Source organism: Crotalus tigris, unplaced genomic scaffold (assembly GCF_016545835.1).
Source record: "Crotalus tigris isolate CLP2741 ecotype Arizona unplaced genomic scaffold, ASM1654583v1 scf7180000018532.215191, whole genome shotgun sequence".
Taxonomy (NCBI): domain Eukaryota; kingdom Metazoa; phylum Chordata; class Lepidosauria; order Squamata; family Viperidae; genus Crotalus; species Crotalus tigris.
The window spans coordinates 114,276-137,745 of record NW_024097060.1 but is presented as its reverse complement, the minus strand read 5'-3'; the positions used below and the strand labels follow the sequence as shown (position 1 = coordinate 137,745).

Here is a 23,470-nt window from a genome sequence, read left to right as displayed (position 1 = left end):
TTAAGCCAAACTCTGCAGCTGAATCAACAAAGTTAGTAGAAAAAAAACCAAAGAGAAAAGTTACAAAATAACCACCAGGGGACGCTGTTTCTTTCCCCACCATTTAGATAGGGAGAAAGCAAAAGAAAAAGAGAAAGTTCCAAAAATGAATACACAAAACTAAAGTTCTAAAAAGTTCTAAAAAAGAGCAATTAAGGTGGCTTTTCTCAAATAAGATGGTAATAAATCTTCTTTTCCCTCTATAATGAAACAAGCTGATTCCTTCAATTTAACTGGAGTTCAAAAAATTTTCAAAAATTTTAAAACGCTTAAACCACCACTTTTCAGGAGGGGGGGGGGAGAAGCAAAAATCCCTCCTCCTCCTCCCTGTAGATTTGCAACTTTACTTTAAAGGCAGGCAATTTTCTCAAAGGTCCACTTTGCAGCAAAGACTAATATCATCTCACCCGAATTGGTTGCTTGTTTCCTGAAACAGCTGTCTTCTGTCTCCGATGATCTGCTGAAGATGGCGGCAAACACGAAGCTCTCCGCCTTTCTCTTGCTGGTTTCAGAGGCTATTTTGAGTTCGGAGAGAAATTCAGACCCTGGGAATGGAGAGTTCGTATCCCAGCGTCTATAGCCAATGACATCACTGGAAACACTCTGTCTTAGTCATCTTAATAAGATCTGCACAACTGGAATTTAGTTCAGAACAAATCTGAACAATGCTATTTGATAGATACCTGAAAATTCCTTACAGTAGCCCTTCAGATGGTCATCTGACCTATCATAGGACAGAATAAGTTGCCTTAAATAGGATAGCTACCTAGCTAGTAGTCCACAGATGCAATCAACATGGGAAAATATACATTTTTGCCATTTCTTTCATTGTATAATCCTTAAAAAAGGTCCTTGCCCATGTGTTGTGGATTTGTTCTATGTTTTCCTCCAACAGCATTTTAGACATCTTTTCTGCAATTTCATCTTCTGAAGTTCTTATGAAAATCAGACTCTCTGGGATCTACATTCATAGAGAGGCTATGCAAGTGCAGTCTGATACAAGGGCATAGCCATCTTTACATTCCAAGAAGAAATTTAAGCTTCAATTGAATTGTCCTCAGGAACTTTCCAAGGTATTCCTTGAATATCAGTGGGTATGTCAGGAACCTGGGATAGATCAATTAAATGGATCCTATTTTCCCACCAGAATAAAATGCTTCAGACAATCAAAGAGTGATCTATCAATGACAAGGGATAACTTGATATTTCCTTCAACTCCAGATCATGTGCAGCTGCCCTGAGATAAAACTCCTTACTATGTGTTACTGATAATTTGATCAGAGCCAATGTTGTATCTAGGAAAGAATTTGAAGCAGGTTGTATAAATCCAATTTTTAAGAAATTTCTTCCTGGATCCAGGCTGGGTCTCCCTTGGATGAGCTCCATTTATTGCTTCTTGTCCTGCCCTCATGTGCTTTGGAGAATAAATGGATTCTTTTCTCTTCATGTTAAGTATTGAAAGATGGCTATCATGTCGCCCCTAAGCCTTCTTCATTAAACTATACCTAGTTCCTTTTACCATTTCTTAAACAATTCGGCCTCGAGACCCTTATCTTCTTTGTTGCTGTTCTCTGCACTCTGTCATGATTCCAATAGATGAGACCAGTAAAAACAGACCTCCAAGGCAAACGTTTCCTTAAAGAACATATTGATTGGCTACAAAGTATCAGCATGATCAAAAGTGAACCAAGACTGAAATTCCCTCCCAACTGTTACAAAGGTACAAAGTTGAACTTCCCATTCCAGTAGTATGTCATAAATCACATTCCCCAAAAAACTACTTTGGCGGGCTTTCTAACGGAAAGCTCAGCCTGCCAAAACCCAACCAGCAATGACCTTGGTTCCCACAGGACAACTTATTGTTATGTCTACCCTTAAAAGCACATATCCCCCCTCCCAACTGTGGCAACCAAAAACGAAGTTGCAGCATTGACATACTCTTTTTTGAGCCTGAGCAATTTTTTTTTTTGTATTTTGATTGCCACAACTGGACACAATATTTGTAAGGAACCACTTCAATCCACATCTTAAGAAAGCAGAACTCTTGGAAATGGTTTCTTCCAACAGGAACTTTTATTAAGAGAAATTGATAGTAGACACGATAGGCAGGATCTGAGGGATTCCCTCACAAATTGATGTTTTAAAGTGTCCCTAAGCAACCCCCAGCCCGCAGTTCTTCCAGGCAATTCAGATTGGCAGATTTCTAGGTGTTAAATCCAGGAAAGATAATCCGTCTGTGTTGTACATGATCATGCAACAGCTCCTCACTTGATGACGGATAAATAAATCAGATTCCGGAGGCTGTATCTTTTTTAAAAAAAAAACACTTTCCTAGTTGCCCGGTAAGGAGGAAAAGTTCAGAGGTGCATAGGATAAGAGGCAAATGGTTACATTGTAATGGTTAGCAGAGGCAAATAAACAAAAGGTTACTTTGTAGTGAATAGAGGAAGTGAAAGTAATAAAAAAACACTCCCCCTTGGGAGTATGGCAGGACCCAGGAAAGGATAAGAATTGGTTTTAGATCAGAGGAGATAGATAGAAAGGAAATATAATTGGATCCTGACATCCTGCCTCCCTTAAAAATAAGAGAGATCCACCTGTAGAGAAAACAAAACAGATATAAAAGTTAGTCTGGCTTGTTAGGATATTCTGTATGAAATTTCTTTAACAGTTTTGGGGCTCTTACATAATGTTTATGGACCCCTCGTTTTATGAGGAGGGGAGGTGTTTCCATACTACTAGGTATTGAGTTGCCCCATGATATCTCCTAGAGCAGGGGTAGTCAACCTTTTTATACCTACCGCCCACTTTGTATCTCTGTTAGTAGTAAAATTTTCTAACCGCCCACCAGTTCCACAGTAATGGTGATTTATAAAGTAGGGAAGTAATTTTACTTTATAAAATTTATAAAGCAGAGTTACAGCAAGTTAAAGCATATAATAATAATTACTTACCAAATACTTTATGTTGGACTTTCGCTAAGTTTGGCAGAATAAATCTTTATAAAACAACTTACTGTAGTTAAATCTATCTTTTTATTTATACTTTGCATACATAGAAGCATGAAGTCTGATGAAATTACATTTAATTAATTAAATTATTAATGAGATCCCTGAGGTTGATGCTGCGAAACTAAATACTGGATATCTGGCTCAATTTTTGTAAGGAACAAACGAAGGTCTCCTCTTTCGAAAATATTCAGGTGGTTTCTTTCTTTGGTTATAATATGATTAACAGCACTAAAGCCTGATTCCACAAGATATGAGGTAGGGAAAGGTATCAATAAACTGAATATCATTTTCCACATATTTGGATATAAGACAGGCATTTTTTTACTTTGTCATAGGTTTCATATCCACCACTATCGAATTTATGTTTCCTTTCTTCATCATATCTAATTTCTAACAGTTCTTCTTGGCAAGTTGTATCAACCTCTTCAATATTTGCAGTAAAAGGATTTTTCATCCAGTCATACACCTTCAATTTCAAAATATCCTCAAATTGTTTTTCCATGTCCAATTTAGGTTCGTTGAGGTGGCTACTGAATCTGTCAATATCCTCTGGAGTTACATCATCTTCTATAGATGATAATTCAGGAAACTGATGAAATTCTCTCTTCAATAGATTATAACGAAGTAGTTCAAGTTTGTCAATAAATAATGACACAATACTTTGGCAACCTATAAGAGTTTTATTAGCTCCTTGAAGCTGCAAATTGACATCATGAAATCTCTTGAAAATATCTGCATCATTCTTTACTGTTTTTAACTGTTAACACAGATTGGTCTCATTATTACTTTCAAAAAATTGTATAACACTATCATCTAATGCTACAAAACGAGCCAAAGATGTACTCTTTGACAGCCACCGAACTTCTGTGTGCAAAAGTAATGTAATAAAATCTTCATTATTGTCCTGGCAAAGCTGTCAAAACATTCTATCATTTTTTGCATTGGATTTGATCTTGTTTATGTCTCGAATTATTATAGTTAATGATGAATGGAGACTTGAGCTTAGATGTTTTCCTACAAGATGTTGTCTATGCACCACACAATGAATACATAAAACATTTGGCACTTCTTCCTTCAAATAAGCAACAAATCCACGATAGTGACCTACCATTGATGATGCTCCATCAGTAGCGCATGCAACAATATTATTCAAAGGAATATTATTTTTTGTAAAGTATGATTTCACAGTATTAAATATAGGTAATCCTCTTGTATCTGTAATGAGATTTATTGCGAATAGCATTTCTTCTCGTAAAGTATTGTTTTCATCAAAATAACGCACATATGCCATTAATAAAGCATTATTATCTGCAATGGTAGACTCATCCAATTGCATGGAAAATGAAGAGTTTTGGAGAATACTTATCAGTTTTTTTTCAACATTAACTGCCATTTCATCAATTCGTCGCTTTAGTGTGCTATTGCTTAGGGGCAACATTTTTAAAATTTCAGTTATATCCTGATGCATTACTGTTGAGATAAATTCTTTTATAGAGGGTATTATTACAGTTTCTCCAATATTATAGCTTTTACCACTTTTTGCAATTAATTGTGAAATGCAATAAGCGGCAATTAATCCATCTTCGTTTGCTGCATGTTGTTTCTTAAATGATGCAACGATTGTTGAATAATTTTGAAATTGTTTATATATTTCCTGAAAATATTCAATGGGCTTGTCCTTATCATTTGTATGCTTTGTAGAAAAATATTCTCGCAATCGACTTGGCTTCATTGCCTCATTGGATAATGTTTTATGACACAATGAACACATTGTTTATTTACAACAGATTCTATGAAACCCATCTTCAGATACTCTGGCAAATAGCCACGAGTGTATTTCTTTTTTTGAGACATGGACTCACAATATTTTGTTTGAAGCTGTATGCACGTGCTCACTCTCACAAATCTAACTGTGTACTGACCAGTGCGACCATAAACAAAAGAGCCTGCGCCATGTATTGTCATCTGTGCATGCCTCTCACGCATCATGGATTGGGTTTGGGGGGGTGTCGGCTACCAGCTCTGCTTGTCTGTTACAGCTGGGTGGTGTGGGGGGAGGTCCACGAGCTATTCTGAGATGAGGCTCTTTTGTTTGCAGTTGCACTATAGCGCCATTTAGTTTCACTTATGTAACATGAACTAAACTTATGCATGGGCAATACAAATAGTATATTTTCAGAAATTTAAATTGTCATGGGGAATTTTATGAAAACTTAATGAAAATGTTTTTAAATAATGCTATGAATTTTTTTTAAAAAGTCAATTAAATTTTAAAAAAAGGAAAGTGCTTCAGTATCGGACAAAACCCCTACTGCCCACCATCAAAGCTGGAATGCCCATTAGTGGGTGGTAGGGACCAGGTTGACTACCACTGCTAACGTGTCCCAACGTAGTTCACCACTATTCCAACAGGTACATCTCATCTAAACTGAATCTGTCATTTCTTCAGTTCCACAGCCAGAAAAGCAAAGTCCTTTTTCTGAGAATTTTTGGAGGTATTCCTTTCAAAATTATAACATCCTGAGCTGCAATTTGAAATCTCTGCTTGTAAAAAGCCTGTATAATTTCATTATGAAGTGATCTTCTGGAAAAATAAATAACCACATCTCTTAATAAATTTCTCTGCCTCGCAATCCATAAATTAACCCTAAAAATTTTTTCTATATCTTTCAACATTTCTTCAGGTTCACATCCCAAAATGGAGGCAATTTCTTCTTTCAGATTCTCTTGCATATTCTCCTTCAACACTCTTATTCTCAAAGCAAATTCCATATCTCTATATTGTGACATAATAATTTCATTCTGCGCTGTATCAACATCCTTTTCAACTTTTTCAACTCTGTCCTCTAATTTTTCAACACTTCCCACCACCTCATCCACATGCTCATCAAGGCGTTCTACATGAGCTGCAAGTCCCTGAAGAGCCAGCGCAATATCTTCTCACATCTCATTATTTTTCTGCTCCAAAAGCTCTGCTGTCTCATGTTTAATCTGTTGTGCAGTTTTCTCCAAAGCATCCTGTAAAACATCCTGTAAATCTTTAAGTGTGAGTGCCTGAAATGGGGGGGAGGGTGGAGGAGACGTAAGCCTAGATTGCTGTACAGCCTGAATTACTGGAGAAGAATTTGAGCCTTTAGGAAGAGAAGAAATTCCAGGGCATTTTGAAGCCATTTCCAACTTAAAAAAACCCCTCTTCTTATAGCAAAATAAAATAAGGGGATAATAAAAACAAACCCCCATACAAAAAAAAAGGAAGCTGACTCTTTAAATAAGCAGGGTCCATTACATTGTATAAACTTTGTTGCCAAATGAAAGTAAAAGTCTTTCTTAACAATATATTTTCAGACAAAGAAACAGGATTCCTTCACCATTTTTCCTCCCTCCTTTTGTTAAAATAATAGGTGAAGAAGATATTAACTCTTTCTCGAGTTAAAGTTTCAAATCATCACAATTCTGATCCTCCTGATCAGCTCCGTCTGCTTTTAGTTTTACTCACGATTCTCTTTAAGCAGCAGATGCGGAAGCAGCATCTAGCTTCATTCCAAAGAATAAAGGTGTCCTGGGATGCGGAGATGATCCAGACTCTGAGGGAGTTCACACCCTTCATCTCCCAAAAATAAAATTTTGGGAGATTAGAGGAACTCAACCTCTATTTGGAAAAAACCTCACCTTCTTCCCTTCTCCTGGGAAGAGAGGCTTCAAGCCGCAAAACAGCTGATGATCATTGTTTTTGCCGGCTTTTACGCATTCCCGAGGCGGACAGCTAAGAAAAAGCTGCCATCGGTGCGGCGATCACCATCGGAAGTCCGGTTTATGATTCTTTTAATTGGAAAAGGCCCTATATATTTTGGTCCAAGTTTTTTACAGGGTTATAGGGACTTTAGGTATTTTGTAGATAAGTACACCATTTCTCCTATAATGAATGGTGTAGGCTCAGCCCTTTTTTATCAGCTTGTGCTTTGTATGCCTACCTAACTTCATCTAGTGCTTTTCTAACTATTGGCCAGGTGTTTTGTAATTGTTCCATCCATTCTTTCATTGATGGGATCGCTGGTTCGTTTGGGGTTAATTCTGGCATGGGGTTGAAACTTTGACCGTTGGCTATTTGAAAAGGAGTGTAGCCTGTGCTGGAGTGGACTGCATTATTGTAAGCAACTTCTGCGAAAGGGAGCAGGTCCATCCAATTTGTTTGTTGAAAATTAATAAAACATCTTAAATATTGCTCAAGTACTGAGTGACAACGTTCCGTTTGTCCATCCCCCTGTGGATGATGGCTAGATGTCAGTCCCTGAGTGGTCCCTAAAAGGGATAAAAATTCCTTCCAAAATGCAGATGTAAATTGCACTCCCCTATCAGAGATGATGCATTGGGGTGCCCCATGCAATCTGTAAATGTGCTGGACGAAAGGTTTTGCTAAGGCTTTTGCAGTGGGAATCTTTTGGCAAGGAATAAAGTGCACCTGTTTGGAAGTCCGTGACCATCCAGACAACAATATTCCCATTGCTTTCTGGTAATTCCAATATAAAATCCATGGCTATTTCCCTCCAGGGGGCTGAGGGACTTGCCACTGTTTGTAACAGTCTGGGCGATTTCCCTTGCAACCTCTTTGCAGTTGCACACTTTGGGCAGCTGGCCACGTAACTTTCTATGTCCTTTTTTTATGGATGGCCACCAAAATTGCCATTTAATGAAGTGTAATGTTTTTACAAATCCAAAATGCCCTGCTGATTTTGTGTCGTGGCAAAGCTGCATGAATGTGACTCTTTGGGTTGTTGGTATATATAACTTTTCCCCCACCCAAGGCAGCCCGTCTCTCATTGTGCACACATTTTTGTTTTTCTGGAACCATTCATCTGTTTCCAAACTTTTCCGGAATTCAATTCCGGTTTGGCTGCCTAGCTGTGGTTTTAATTTAGCTTGGGCTCTGGTGGTTACTGGCACTGCCAGTTGTGATTCTACCATCATTGGTTTAGCGTCGGTGGCTCGCATGCTGTTATATTGGGGCATGCGAGATAATGCATCTGCCAGGAAGTTCTTTTTCCCCCGGCAAATGCTTGAGCTTAAATTGGAACTGGTGAAAATGCTGAGACCAGCAGGCTTGTTTGGGGTTGAGCTTCCTGGGTGTTTTCAGGCCTTCCAAATTTTTGTGGTCAGTCCACACCTGGAAAGGGATTTTGTTGCCTTCAAGGAACTGGCACCATGTGAGTAATGACCAACATATCCCGTATGCCTCTTTCTCCCATACGGGCCAGCGCTGTTCCGTTTCCGTGAGTTTCTTGGATCTATATGCACAGGGTTGCAATACCCCTTCATCATTTTCTTGTAATAGTACAGTTCCCATTGCCACATCACTTGCATCCGCCTGTATTATGAAGGGCTTATCCATGTCTGGGTGCCTTAGTACTGGTTCGGCAGAGAAAAGTCTCTTTAATCTCTCAAATGCTGCTTGGCACTCCATTGTCCATGTTAGTGGCTGGCTAGGTTTTACTGCGGATGCTCCCTTCATTTTTAGTAAGTTCGTGAGGGGCAGGACTATCTGGGCAAATGAGGGGATGAATTGGTGGTAAAAATTTGCAAAGCCCAGGAATCTTTGCAGTTGCTTTCTTGTGTGGGGTGGTGCCCATTCTAATACTGCTCTGACCTTCTCTGGGTCCATTTCAATGCCCTGTGGGGATATTCACCAACCCCACTTTGCATCTTAAGAAGACAGAACTCTTGGAATAATTCTTCCAACAGGCATCCTTTATTAAAAGAAAATGGTTGCAGGCGTTCTAGACAGGACTTGGGGTCCAAGATCTCCCATTCAAGGTTTTAAGGGGTTCCCCAGTACCCCCACCCAATCACCCCCTTCTTCCAGTGATAGTCTCGGGCATTACACTCCCACCCCCTTTTCCTTACTGCCGGCTGGATGGAGACTTCAGAGAAAACTACATGAAAGTTAATAGCCCCATTGTTATGGTTAGTCCTTTTGATGATATACACATCCAGTTCCTTTGAAGGGTACTGAAGGAAGTGAGGGCCATAAAGCCCCTTTGTTCACCCCCTTCCCTTCATTGTATGACAGAATCCAGAGAAGGCAGAAATGGTATTTTCTATAGTTGATAACTAGAGATGAAATATAATTGGATTCTGACATCAGTCTATCCTTTCCTGGTGGAATTCGCATTTCGAGAGTTTGGCATATAGGTGGGCGGCTCACAGTTTCTTTAAAACTGCTCTGACTAGGTTGACATGTTCCTCTTTTAATTTGGTGAAGATAAGAATGTTGTCAAGTAAACCAGGACCCCCTTAAATAGGTGCTCCCTTAGAACGTCATTGATTACTTGCATAAATACTGCGGGGCCCCCTTGTAATCCAAATGGCAAGACTTTGAATTGGTAGCACCCCATGGGGCAGTTAAATGCGGTCTTCCATTCATCCCCTTCCTTAATTCTCACGTGAGAGTAAGCTTCCCTTAGGTCTAGTTTAGAAAATATTTTCCCTTTCGAGAGGTGTGATAACATGTCCTTCATGAGGGGCAGGGGGTATAGGTTGCTTTGACTGATTGTATTCAGGGCCCTATAATCCAAGCATAAGTGTAAAGAGCCATCCTTCTTCTCTCTAAAGAGGACCAGGGCAGCCACTTTAGGCTTGGCTGGCTCAATGAACTCCCAGAATAAAAAGTGATCACATGGACACTGCAGCCATCAAAAATACATGTCAGTTGCCAAGTGTCCAAATTCTGATTATATGTCCATTGGGATGCTGCAACAGTCATAATTGTGAAAAACAATCATGTTAACTTTTTTCACTGTCATTGTAACTTTGTTTACTAAACAAATGGTTTTAAGTTGAGGACTATCTTTTGTAATGTAGATTGACCTTTTCCAATGTGTTGGTCCCTGTAGTTTTCATTAGTATTTTATAAGATTTAATTGTAGAGTTTTTGTTTTAAGACAAGTAAATTTTAATTACCTTCTCCATCAGCGTACAGTTCTCTATCTTTTTGCACAAGCAAAAGAAACATGCCTTAAACAAACCTTCTAGTATCAATATATAGATATAATTATTATTTGTTATGGGAAATGTTCTGCTTCAAATCCATTATGGTGTCCTTGAAAAGATTCAGCTCTCACGGTCTTCAAAAGAATCGTAGAAGTTTTGTTTCTCTATCTAACCCACTCAAAAGTAACATCTCCCCCCTTATTCTAAAGGCAAGTTGAAACACAGAGGCATGTAGCTGCCAAAATTTCATTTTTGATATGCCAACTGCCCAAAAGAAGAATGGATCTTGAAAGGCATAAAACAAACATATAGACATATAGACATTGCTTAAGATTCCTGTTACCTAATCTCCCCCCTGCCCACTGGGGTCTAGAATGGAATTTCTTTATTAGCTTAGCAGCTCTAACATTAGTCTCTGCTATCCATTGTGTTCCGCAAGTGGGTATCCTTTCCACTTTACCTGATATGGCGGGTTTCACCCTACAATATCTAGAATCCAAAATTTCTTCAATCTGATAATGCCTCTCTCCCTTAACCAGAATTAGAAGGGGAGGTGGTTTCTCAATTGGCCTCATTCTTGAACTTTGAACAAGCTTTAATAAGCTACAGTAGAACACTGGGTAAATCAGTATAAAACTCTTTGGCAATTGTAATTTTACAGTTGATGGGTTGATGATTCTTATGACAGTAAAGTGATCTATATATTTAGGACTTAGTTTTTTACAAGGTATTTTAAGGTTCAAGTATTTCATGGACAAATATATCTTGTCACCCACTTTAAACTCCTTTTGAGTAGCTCTTTTCTTATCTGCCCATCTTTTTTTGTGCTTTTCCTACTGCTTTGAGTACTCCAGGCCATGTGCTCTTTATATTACCCATCCATTCTTAATGTTGTTGAGGAAAGGGTGTCTTGAGGTATCTCAGGCCTAGCCACACATTTGATCCCTGTAGTCACTTTAAAAGGGGTAAGTCCGTTGCTGCTATGTAATTCATTATTGTATGCTGCTTCAGCAAATGGTAATAATTCAGCCCAAATAATTTGTTGATAATTTTATATATTGTTCTGTCATTGTATTTGTATATTCCGCCACTCCATTTGTGCATGAATGAAATCTGGAATGGAGTCTGTAGGACAATCCTATTGATCGAATGAACTCTCTCCAAAATTTTGCAGTTAACTCCCCTGTCTGAGATGATTCTTTTAGGGCAGTGGTTCTCAACCTTTCTATTGTTGCGACCCCTTAATACGGTTCCTCATGTTGTGGTGACCCCCAACCATAAAATTATTTTCGTTGCTATTTCATAACTGTAATTTTGCTACTGTTATGAATCACAATGTAAATAACTAATATGCAGGATGTATTTTCATTGTTACAAATTGAACATAATTAAAGCATAACGATTAATCACAAAAACAATATGTAATTGTATATTGTTAAATATTTATTTCTAATTACAAATAAATGAAATTTTGTCTTGAAGCATGGTGTAGCATGGGTAACAGTCTTAATAAACACAGCAGTAAACTACATTGCTACGTTTTTCAACAGTATGTGTAAGAAGCCAATGTCAGTGCGAAGGTTGAGATTGCTTCTTTCGCACCAGATCAGCAATTCTCGGGGCAGTCTTTGCAAGAGCACAACGAAGATCATCTTCCACAACAAGTCTACTTCTGTATTTAGACTTGATAACCAACAAGCTGGAAAACCCAGTTTCACAAAGATATGTTGTTGGAAATGGAAGAAGAAGGCGCCACACAGTCTCAGACAGAACAGGATATGACTGCAAACATTTGATCCAGAATTTTGTAACTGGCATTGTAGAGAAATCAGTTCTCACTGCATCGCTGTTAATAAGTTCAATGAACTCCTCTTGTGCTGTCTCAGGAACATTTTCAATTTTGACTGTGAAAGGGTTTCTGGCAAGTGCAAATGGGGTGTCAGGTAGATTTGGAAAGTACAATGAAATTTCATCTGCCAGCATGTGCAAGTGTTCTTTCACAGAAATGATCATTGTAATCCTTTTGTCTGGTTCAATGTCATGTTTCTCAAAGAAAGCAGATAAGGTAGGCAACATGCAAATTTTTTTTCATCCAATTTTTTTTGCCAAAGCTGAAGTTTCATTTGGAATGATTGGATCTTTTCAGACAAATCGAGGCACGTTGCATTTGGTCCTTGCAGTGATAAATTTAACTCATTTTCAAGATGGCAAAGATGTCAACCAAGTAAGTTATTTTCTGCAGTTCACTGTTATCGCTGAAAAGTGCCTTGAAGTGTGGTCTTCCTTTCTGACTAAAAAAGTTCATCACGAAGCTCAAAAAAATGTTTTAAAACTTTTCCTCTTGACAACCATCTCACTTCAGTGTGAAATAGCAGAGCATTGTTCGGCGCATCCAACTCGTTGCACAGTTGGGAAAACAGTCGACTGTTTAAACTGCTCCCCTTTACAAAGTTGACAGAATTTATGACACTTCTCATTACTTCTTGTAACTCTTGTGGCAGCGTCTTTGATGCTAATATTTGCCGATGAATCATACAGTGAGTTCCGATGACTTTTGGTGACTCATTCAGAACCAAACGATGAAATCCAGAACGACATCCTAGCATAGCTGGAGCACCATCTGTGCAAACAACACAAACCTTTTCCTAAGAGATGTTACGCTCTTTCAGAAATGAATCAACTGTGTCAAATACATCACGTGCAGTAGTTGTTGTTTCAAGAGGTTTGCAAAAAAGAAACTCATCTTTAAAATCGCCGTCATTAATATACCTCACGTAAGCCAGTAACTGTGAACAGTTTGCAACGTCTGTAGATTCATCAAGCTGGATACTAAATATTGGAAGTGGAGCAGATTTAATTTCTTGGAGTACCTGACCAAGAATATCAGCAGACATGTCATTTATTCTTCTGCGGACAGTGTCGTTAGATAAGGAAACTGCATTCAATTTCGTCACAAATTCGTCTCTGATCATAAGTTGGCCGCTGGCAACAGTAACTCCTTTGCAATAGTGTGAGGCTTCATAGCTCTGGCGATTCTGAGTGCCACCGCATACGAAGCTTCAACAGCTGCCACGTTGTGTTTGTGGTACTTGCCACTAGTGTCAAGTCTGGCTTTCTTGAGTCCATCAGCCTTGCATCTAAAATATTTGGTATCCTTGCCAGCAAAGCTCGGATGCTTGGACTCAAAATACCATTTCAGTTTGTTTGGCTTCATGGATTCAGATGATAGGACTTCACAACATATAACACATTGTGATTTCTCTTTTCCAGCTGCAGTTATTGATGTAAAACCATATTGTAGAAAAACCTCACAATATTTTCTTTTCTTAATGTTCCCCTCTGCATGATCCATTGTCATGGGATGGTTTGCTAATGAAAGTAATATATAACAATAGCTTTAATAATACAAAAGGTTATACATGGCGTAGTGCTGGCAATACAGTTCATTAAAGTTTCCTATGATTTACCATTCTCTGTGTTGTTTTTTTTTGTTACATACATGTTACTATAATCCAGTGGTTCTTAACCTGGGCAATATTGCCCCCCAGGGGGCGATTTCATTTTTCAGGGGGGCAATGGAATGAAGAGGGGTGATGCGGGGGCGAAGGAATGAAAAGGGGGTGATATGGGGGCAATGGAGCGAGACATTTTGGGGACACTTTTGAGACATTTTCGTACAATGAATCGCTGTATATCTGTCATATAAAAACATCAGATCGCTCCTATTAGTGGATTGAATTGTGTTTTCAAATGTTCCTCCAGCTAGCTTCAGTACAGAACACCTTATATTTGTAAATACACATTGCTTATCTTCATGCGTGTTGTGCAGCAGCCTCTATCCATACAGTGGCGCGCCATTAGCCAGAATATGGGAGATATGGGGAAAAGACTGGAAATAAATTATTATTGACTGGAATACTGCATCCAGTTTTGGTCAGCACGATGTAAAAAAGATGTTGAGACTCTAGAAAGAGTACAGAGAAGAGCAACAAAGATGATTAGGGGACTGGAGGCTAAAACATATAAGGAACGGTTGCTAGAATTGGGTATGTCTAGTTTAACGAAGAGAAGGACAAGGGGGGACACGATAGCAGTATTCCAATATCTCAGGGGCTGCCATAAAGAAGAGGGAATCAAGCTATTTTCCAAAGCACTTGAAGGCAGGACAAGAAGCAACGGGTGGAAACTAATCAAGGAGAGAAGCAACCTAGAACTAAGGAGAAACTTCCTGACAGTGAGAACAATTAATCAGTGGAACAGCCTGCCTCCAGAAGCAGTAAATGCTCCAACACTGGAAGTTTTTAAGAAGAGACTGGACAGCCATTTGTCTGAAATGGTGTAGGGTTTCCTGCCTGAGCAGGGGGTTGGACTAGATGACCTCCAAGGTCCCTTCCAACTTTACTACTTCTATTATTATTATTATTATGGATCATCGCACAGTCAGCCAGATGTTCAGACTGGATTTGGCATTTTGTCTACCTATCGAGTCCTTACCCAGGTAGATGTGGATGTTTGATGGTATTACAGGTATCGTCGCAGGATGGAAGCAGTTCCTAATAAAGCCGCCTTTTGCAATTGACTAATAGCAAATTTGTCAATGCCAGTGGTGTTCAAGTGGTGCTCCAGTTGTTTTGGGATTGCACCCAAGGAGCCTATCACTATTGGTACTACCCTTGCTTGCTTTTGCCACAGTCTGTCTATTTCTATTTGTAGGTCTTTGTATTTTGTTATCTTCTCCAGTTCTTTCTCTTCTATTCTGCTGTCTCCAGGCACTGCCACGTCCACTATCCAGACTTTTTTGTCTTTCTTATCGACAATTGTTAAGTCTGGGGTGTTATGTTGCAGGTGCTTGTCTGTTTGAATTCTGAAGTCCCAGAGCAGTTTAATTTTATCATTTTCTATGACTTTCTCTATTTTATGTCCCACCAGTTTTTGCTTACAGGCAAATGATATTTTTTGCAGATCTTCCAATGCACCATTGTTGCTACTTTGTCATGCCGCTGCTTGTAATCAGTTGTGCAATCTTCTTGCAACAGCTTACCAAGTGGTCCACTGTTTCTTCAGCTTCTTTGCATAGGCGGCACTTACTGTCTGTTGCTGTCTTCTCAATTTTGACTTTGTATGCATTTGTCCTTAAGGCTTGGTCTTGTGCAGCCAGAATTAGTCCCTCGGTCTCTTTCTTCAATTTTCCTGCTCTTAGCCATTGCCAGGTTTTATTATTATCTGCTTTCCCAGCTATTTTTTTCATGTATTGGCCATGTAGTGCTTTGTCTTCCCATGCCTCTATTCTGTTCTTCATTTGGTCTTTCTTGTAGGCCAGTTTGGTCTCTCCAGTAGTTAGTAAGCCTTCCTGATATACTAATTTCAGTGCATCTTCATCATTGTTCTTCAGATATTCTTCCAAAGCCATTTTTTCTTCTTCAACCATCTGATGTACTTGTAGCATTCCACGCCCACCTATTTGCCTTGGTAGATAAAGTCTATCAATGTCACTGCGTGGATGAAGGGCATGATTCATTGTCATTATTTTTCTGGTCTGCCTATCCATTGCTTTTAGTTCTGCTTGAGTCCAGTCCACTATTCCAGCTGTGTACCTAATGACTGGGATTGCCCAGGTGTTGATTGCCTTTATGGTATTTCCTCCATTGAGTTTGGATTTTAAGATCTTCTTCACTCTCTTGATGTATTCACCTCTAATCTTTTTCTTGACTTCAGTGTGCTTGATGTTGTCAGCTTGAAGGATACCCAAGTATTTGTAGTACTCTTCCTCATCCAGACTCTTAATGTTATTTTCGTGGGGCATCTTGATTCCTTCAGTTTTCACTATTTTTCCTTGTTTGATAGTAAGTGTGGCACATTTGTCCAAGCCAAACTCCATTACAATATCTTGGCTATATATACGGACAGTGTTGAGCAGCGATTCTATTTCAGATGATGTTTTTCCATACAGCTTCAGATCATCCATATAAAGGAGGTGGGATAGTCTGGCAGATGTTTTTGATGTTTGATAGCCATGTCCTGAGTTATTCAGTATTGTTGACAGAGGAAACAGTGCAATAACAAATAGTAATGGTGATAATGAATCTCCTTGAAATATTCCTCTCTTGATATTAACCTCTCCCAGCCTCTCACCATTGATCTGCAACTGTGTCTTCCATTGTGCCATCGATCTTTGCACAAATTTTCTGATGTTTCTACTGACTCCTGTTATTTCTAGGCACTTTATTATCCAATCATGTGGCAGAGAGTCAAATGCCTTTTTGTAGTCAATCCATGCCACATTCAGGTTGGTCTTCCTTCTCTTGCAGTTTTCCAAGATCATTTTGTCTATTAGGAGTTGATCTTTTGTTCCTCTGCTATTGGGGCGGTTTCCTTTCTGCTCAGGTGGAAAGAGATTGTTTTCAACTAGATGCTGTTGTACTGCATCAGCTACCACACCAGTTAGTAATTTGAAAGTTGTTGGTAAGCAGGTAATTGGCCTGTAGTTACCTGGTGTTGCCCCTTTTGCTGGATTTTTCATTATTAGGTAGGTTTTCCCAGTTGTTAGCCACTTTTCAATTTCTCCTCCTTGTAGTATATTGTTGAACTGTTTGGCAATGAGTGGGTGTATAACAGTTAGATGTTTCAACCAAAACCCATGCAGTTCATCTTCACCTGGTGCTGACCAATTTTTGATTTTCTTTGCTCTTTTTTCTACCATTTTTGTTGTTATTACTAGTTCTTTCATTTCAACTTCTATTTTATTTGCATCCACCTCTTTTAACCAAGCCTCATCCTTGTTGTATTTCTTTGGGTTATCCCATATCTGCTTCTAGAACTGCACTGTTTCTTCCTTGTCAGGTACTGACTGATTCCTTGTAGTTTCTCCATTGATGGATTGGTAGAAATGTTTCTGATTGGATTGAAATTGGAGGTTCTGCCTATAGTTTGCAATTCGAGCTTCATATCTACTGATTTTCCTGGCTATAGCTGTTATTTGTTGCTTTATTATTTCCAGTGCTTCCTTGATCTTCCTTGTTTCTAAGTGGTATTTCTTGATTAGGTATTCTTTGGTCTTCTTGTTCTTCAGCTTCTTTTCTTTCATCTGTTCTAGCTTGCTTGCATGTGATCTTAACTTGCTGATCTTATTTTCTAGTCTAACCTTCCATTTTTCTGGTGCACTGTTTGTTTGTTTTTCTTTTTTGTTGATTTTGCATCCCAGGTATTCTGTTATAACTGCAGTTGTGCTGTACATTAGTTGGTTTGTTTCTTGCAGTGAATTGGTGCTTATACTTGATATTGCAATATTTGCATCTTTTAATGCTTGTGCTAGCTGTTTCTTTGGAACAAGCTTCAATGCAGGTAGCCTTATTCTGTTGTTTTTGTGCTGTTCTAGATGCTCAGTTATTCTTTGTTTCAATTCTTTTATTTCTTTAGTTAGAGGGTTTTGTTCTTCCTGAGGAAGAGGTGCCTGGTTTCCAAATGAGAACAGTTGTATATCTCTGCTGGATTCCTTCACTGCCAACTCCCCCTGGTTTGCCTCTACCTTCTGAATTACTTCTGGTAAGGCTTTGATTTCTTTGCCCTGGGTAAACCTTTGCAGTTCTCCAATTCTGTTTCTGTGAATACTTTATTTCGTGTTATAAATCGGCGTTGATCTGCTAGTCTCTGTTCTGTTATTTCTGATTCTGGATGTTGTTCTTTCCAGAACTAGTGCATTCATTTTAGATATCCTCTTCTTGTTGGACTTGATCTGTAGTAACAGATCATTATTTCTTTGTTTTCCATCACTGTGTATCTGCGACCGGTAAACACCTTTTCTTCCAGTAGTTCTGCAGCTGCTGGCCCTGGTTGCTCAGCCAACAGTCCTGAGTCCTGTAACCCATTTTTCAACAGATATCCAGGAACTCCGATATCTAGCGCGGACCTTGTTAACCAGGGCGACGTCTGAGCCGGTATGGCATTCTGCAATTTACGTCTCACCATATTTTTTATGGGAGAGACACTCTTTGTCTGACTCCTCTGATGAGACCTGTCCAGTATGGTTGAACCTCTGGCATAGTTCTCATCTTCCTCAGAGTACACAAGCCCCACAACCACGTCAAGATAGTGCCTCACTGGGGGATTATTATTATTATTATTATTATTGATCATCGCACAGTCAGCCAGATGTTCAGACTGGATTTGGCATTTTGTCTACCTATCGAGTCCTTACCCAGGACCTGGGATAGGTAGATGTGGATGTTTGATGGTATTACAGGTATCGTCGCAGGATGGAAGCAGTTCCTAGTAAGGCCGCCTTTTGCAATTGACTAATAGCGAATTTGTCAATGCCAATGGTGTTCAAGTGGTGCTCCAGTTGTTTTGGGATTGCACCCAAGGAGCCTATGACTATTGGTACTACCCTTGCTTGCTTTTGCCACAGTCTTTCTATTTCTATTTGTAGGTCTTTGTATTTTGTTATCTTCTCCAGTTCTTTCTCTTCTATTCTGCTGTCTCCAGGCACTGCCACGTCCACTATCCAGACTTTTTTGTCTTTCTTATCGACAATTGTTAAGTCTGGGGTGTTATGTTGCAGGTGCTTGTCTGTTTGAATTCTGAAGTCCCAGAGCAGTTTAATTTTATCAGTTTCTATGACTTTTATTATTATTATTACTATTATTATTATTATTATTATTATTATTATTATTATTATTTGCATCAATATGTCCTGATGAACAATTTTAAAGAAAACAAAAAAAGGTTTGCATAAATTGAAGAATTATTTCCTATGTTGTGATTGAGAGGTTATGTTGGGGGAAGGGGTCGATAACAACTTCCTCATTGGCTCGAGGCAGTCAAAAAGGTTAAGAACCACTGCTATAACCCAGTGTTTCTCAACCTTGACAATTTTAAGGCATGTGGACTTCAACTCCCAGAATTCCACAGCCAGCAATGTATAACCCAAAATGCATGCTTAAAGTGATGTTTGAATCCAGTTATTGCAAAGCAACATTTATGACACAGTGTATGTCCTAAATAAGTCAGTTTGGGGCATACTCAGGAATATCCTCCCCTTCTGCTTGCAAGGAAACCTGATCTTAACTTGTACTGAGGAAAGCCAAAGTCTGCTCCGGGCCTGACTCAGAAGCCCCTTGGACCTCCCTGGAGCATAGAAGCTTGGCTTGGCCCCGCGGGGGTCTTCAGCCCCCCCCTCACTCCCTTCAGGGGTTTGAGCAGAGCCCTTAAAGCACAGAGGCTTTAGCGAAGGGGTTATTGTTATTGTTAGCCAGTTATTGTTCGTGCCCCGGCTTGCCTCGGGAGGGCTCCTGAGAGGGGACCCCCGTCCAGCTTTGTCATCCCAGGAGGGGCGCAGGCGGGGTCCCCTGACACCCCCCAGCTATGGCCACTCTCTGCTCAGCAGCAGCACTGCCGCCGCTCTTTGGCAGAGCCTTTCCTCCTGTAGGGCGCGAACCACGGCTCGGCACTTGTCTGCCTGCCTTCCTTGTGGACTCCCGGGCACCTGCCCTGCGCCGTCAGCTCACCAGGACCGCAGCCCCAATGCTGCTGCAGGCGTGGATGACATGGAGCCTGGCCAGCTGCTCAGCCATCTGCTGTGCCCACGCATGGCACTTTCGCATGCAGCACCAGCCACTGCCCCGCCAGAACCATGCAGCCCCGCAGTGTGAAGCGGCTCCCATTGTGCCACCCACACACCACATCAATGGTGCAGCGCTTGAATTCGCCACGCAAGCCGGACTCCAGTGGGGGCAGCCTGAAGAAACGAACAGCAGGCAGGACCAGGCGGCAGCAGGCAGTGCGGGCCAGATGCTCCCAGGCGGCCACATAGGCTCAGGATGAGGCAGTGGTGGCACAGGTCAAGCATTGGCCAGGCCAGCCTCCCCTCACTCCCTTCAGGGGTCTGGGCAGAACCCTTAAAGCCCGGAGGCTTCAGCGAGGGGGTTTCTCTCCAGGGTAAGCAGTGCTGCTCGCCCCGGGCTGCCCTTAGAGATGCCCAAGAGAGGCCAGTCACTGTTTGTGCCCCGGGACACCATTTGCCTTGGGCGGGCTCCTGAGAGGGGACCCCCGTCTGGCTTTGTCAGCCAGGGAGGAGTGCAGGCGGGATCCCCTGACACCCCCCCCCAGCTATGGCCACTCTCCACTCAGCAGCAGCGCCGCCGCCGCTCGTTGGCAGAGCCTTTCCTCCCGTAGGGTGTGGACCGTGGCCCAGCACCTGCCTGCTCATCTGCATGCCTTCCTCCCTCCCTCGGGGACTCCCGGGTGCCTGCCTTGTGCCATCAGCTCACCAGGACCGTGGGCCCGATGCTGCAGGCATGGATGACATGAAACCTGACCGGCTGATCAGCCATCCGCCGTGCCCCACGTGCCCCACGTGCCCCATGTGCCCCATGTGTGCCACTTTTGCAGCGCCAGCCGCAGCCCCGCCAGAACCACCTCCACCACCGCCTGTCCCGTGCAGCCCCGCTGTGTGAAGCGGGTCCCACAGCACCACCCGCACATCACACCGATGGTTTAGCGCTTGAATTTGCCGCCCAAGCTGGATGCTAGTGGGGGGTTGGGGAAGGTGCGGACGGCAGGCAGGCCCAGGTGGCAGCAGGCCTTGCAGGCCAGATGCTCCTGGGCGGCCATGTAGGCTCAGGATCAGGCAGCAGCGATGCGCAGGTCCAGCACTGGCCAGGCCAGCCTCCCCTCCCTCCCTTCAGGGGTCTAGGCAGAACCCTTAAAGCCCAGAGGCTTCAGCAAGGGGGTCTCTCTCCAGGGTCAGCGGTGCCGCTTGCCCCGGGCTGCCCTTAGAGATGGCTGAGAGAGGCTGGTTATGGTTCGTGCCCTGAGACGCCCAGCTTGCCTCAGCCCGGCACTTGCCTGCCTGCCTTCCTCCCTTGGGGACTCCCGGCCGCCTGCCCTGCGCTGTCAGCTCACCAGGACTGCAGCCCCAATGCTGCAGGCATGGATGACATGGAACCTGGCTGGCTGCTCAGCCATCCGCCGTGCCCCACGTGCCCCATATGCACCACTTGCGCACACAGCGCCAGCCACTGCCCCACCAGGAACACCTCAGGTGCTGCCTGTCCTATGCAGCCCCACTGTGTGAAGCGGGCCCTGCGGCTCCCACAGCATCACCCGCACACCACACTGATGGCACACGAGGTGAGCATGCTTTTTCGGCAGGGCAGAGTTAAGCATTGCTATCCACCTCCCACCCCTGGTCCTCTTTTGCTTATAAGTAGTAGAGTAGAAGATGGCGTTCTGTAGTTGCTCAGCAGGGATGGGTGGAAAGTTCCTGCAAAGTCTCCTTTGCTGCAGAGAACTTGCAGCAACGTTTGCCGGCTGGAATATTTGGCACACTCAGTAGTCCAGAAACAGCCTTTAATGGCCAGGTCTGGACAATTCGAAAGTTAATAGAATAGAGTCTACTCTATTGGTGTTTGAAAGCCAATAGATTAAGAGTCTATTCAAATAGAGTCTATTCTATTGGCATTCAAAAGCCAATAGAATAGAGGGAGTAGCACAGCTCATGGAAAAGTTGAAAAAATCCATCAAAAAACATGCCGGAACGCCGTTCTGAGCATTCTATGCGAAAAAAAGCCCTGGTCTTTGGCGACCCCTGTGAAATGGTCGTTCGACCCCCAAAGGTTGAGAACTGCTGTTTTAGGGACTCCATACAGCCTATAAATATGCTGCACAAACATTTTGGCCAAACTCTTAACTGAGGGAAGCTTTGGACAGGCTACAAAGTGTGCTTGTTTTGAGAATAGGTCAACTATGGTCCATATTACAGTATTTCCAGTATTCTCAAGCAGTTCCACAATGAAATCCATGGCTATTTTTCCCATGGTCTTCTAGGGTTAGTCATAGGTTGTAATAAACCCAGGGTTTTCCCAAGCAATCGCTTCATGGAGGTGCAAACTGAACAAGTAGCAACATATTCTTTTATGTCTCTTTTCAGTTTTGGCCACAAAAATTGTCTTTTCACTAGATGAAGGATTTTTACAAGCTCAAAATGGCCTGATGCATCATGTGCTCTTTCTAACACTATCATTCTTTGAATATCCAGGACGTACACTTTTGTCCCTTTCCATGTCATATCATGTTTTATAATTAGAGCATCTTTATGGTTCTGGAACCAAGTATCTTATTCCAAAGCCTCTTTAAACTTTTGCCTCAGTGAATCTAATGCTAACCTGAGGGTTTTCCCCTGTGCAGAACCCCTCGAGCTGGAGCTGCGAGCTGGCTGGAAGGGATTATAGAATTTACTACTTGTTCCTTGCTACTTTTGTACTGAGGCATATGTGAAAGAGCATCAGCCAAAACATTTTCCCACTTGGTATATAATGGAGATTGAAATTAAATTGATTAAAATATTAAGCCCACCTTACTTGTTTGGGGACAATTTTCTCGGGGTCTTTAAAGCATCTAAATTCTTATGATCTGTCCACACTTTGAATGGGATTTTACTACCCTTTAAAAACTGTCTCTACATTAGGAGAGCCCAGTGGACAGTAAAGGCCTCCTTTTCCCACACAGCCCACTTTCTCCCAATGTCTGATAACTTTTGAGATGTATAAGCACATGGTTGTAGCTCTTCTTTCTCATTTTTTGTAGCAATACTGCCCCCACTACCACATCACTTGCATCCACTTGAATTACAAATGGCTTCTCTAGGTCTTCATGTCTTAAGAGTGGTTTTGCAGCAAAACGCTTTTTTAGTTTTTTCAAATGCCACTTGAATTTGAGGGTTCACCCTAAGGATTTACTTAGTTTGGACTTAATCCCTTTCCCAATTTTTAATAAATTTGTTATAGGTAAAGTAAATGTAGGAATAAATTGTCTATAGAAATTTCCAAATCCCCAAAAAACTTTGCAATTGTCTTCTGGTCCGGAAGCTTCTCACTCCAGTATTGCCTTTACTTTCCCTGGATCCATTTCTGTGCCTCCTGCAGGAACATAATCCCCAAATAATCTAATCTAGTTTTTAAAAAATCTCATTTTGACAATTTGGCATACAGCTGGTTTTCTAATAACTTTTTTAACACTGCTCTTACTAGCTTTAAGTGTTTTTCCAGCATTTCCATGTAAATTAAAATATCATTTAAATATACCAACCTTATACAGATAGTTTATCAATTGCATGATAAACTGCAACTGTCCTTTGTAGCCCAAACGACATCACTCTGAATTGATAACACCCTAAATGGCAATTAAATGCAGTTTTCCACTAATCCCCTTCTTTAATCCTTACTCTGTAATAGTCTTCTCTCAGGTCCAATGCTGTAAAAATGTTCCCCTTAGGTACACTAATATATCTTTCATAAGGGGGAGGGTGTACATATTTTCCACTGATCTAGCATTGAGATTTTTATAATTCATACACATTCTAAGGCCCCCATCATTTTTATCTCTAAATAATATAGAGGCAGCCATTTTTGATTTAGCAGGTTGAATGAACCCCTGAGCCA

General features: G+C 41.3%; 1 pseudogene; it reads right to left on the bottom strand.

The window, feature by feature from the left end:
* Positions 1-11,603: 11,603 nt before the first annotated feature.
* LOC120312745 lies at positions 11,604-20,642 on the bottom strand (annotated as a pseudogene).
* Positions 20,643-23,470: the final 2,828 nt, after the last annotated feature.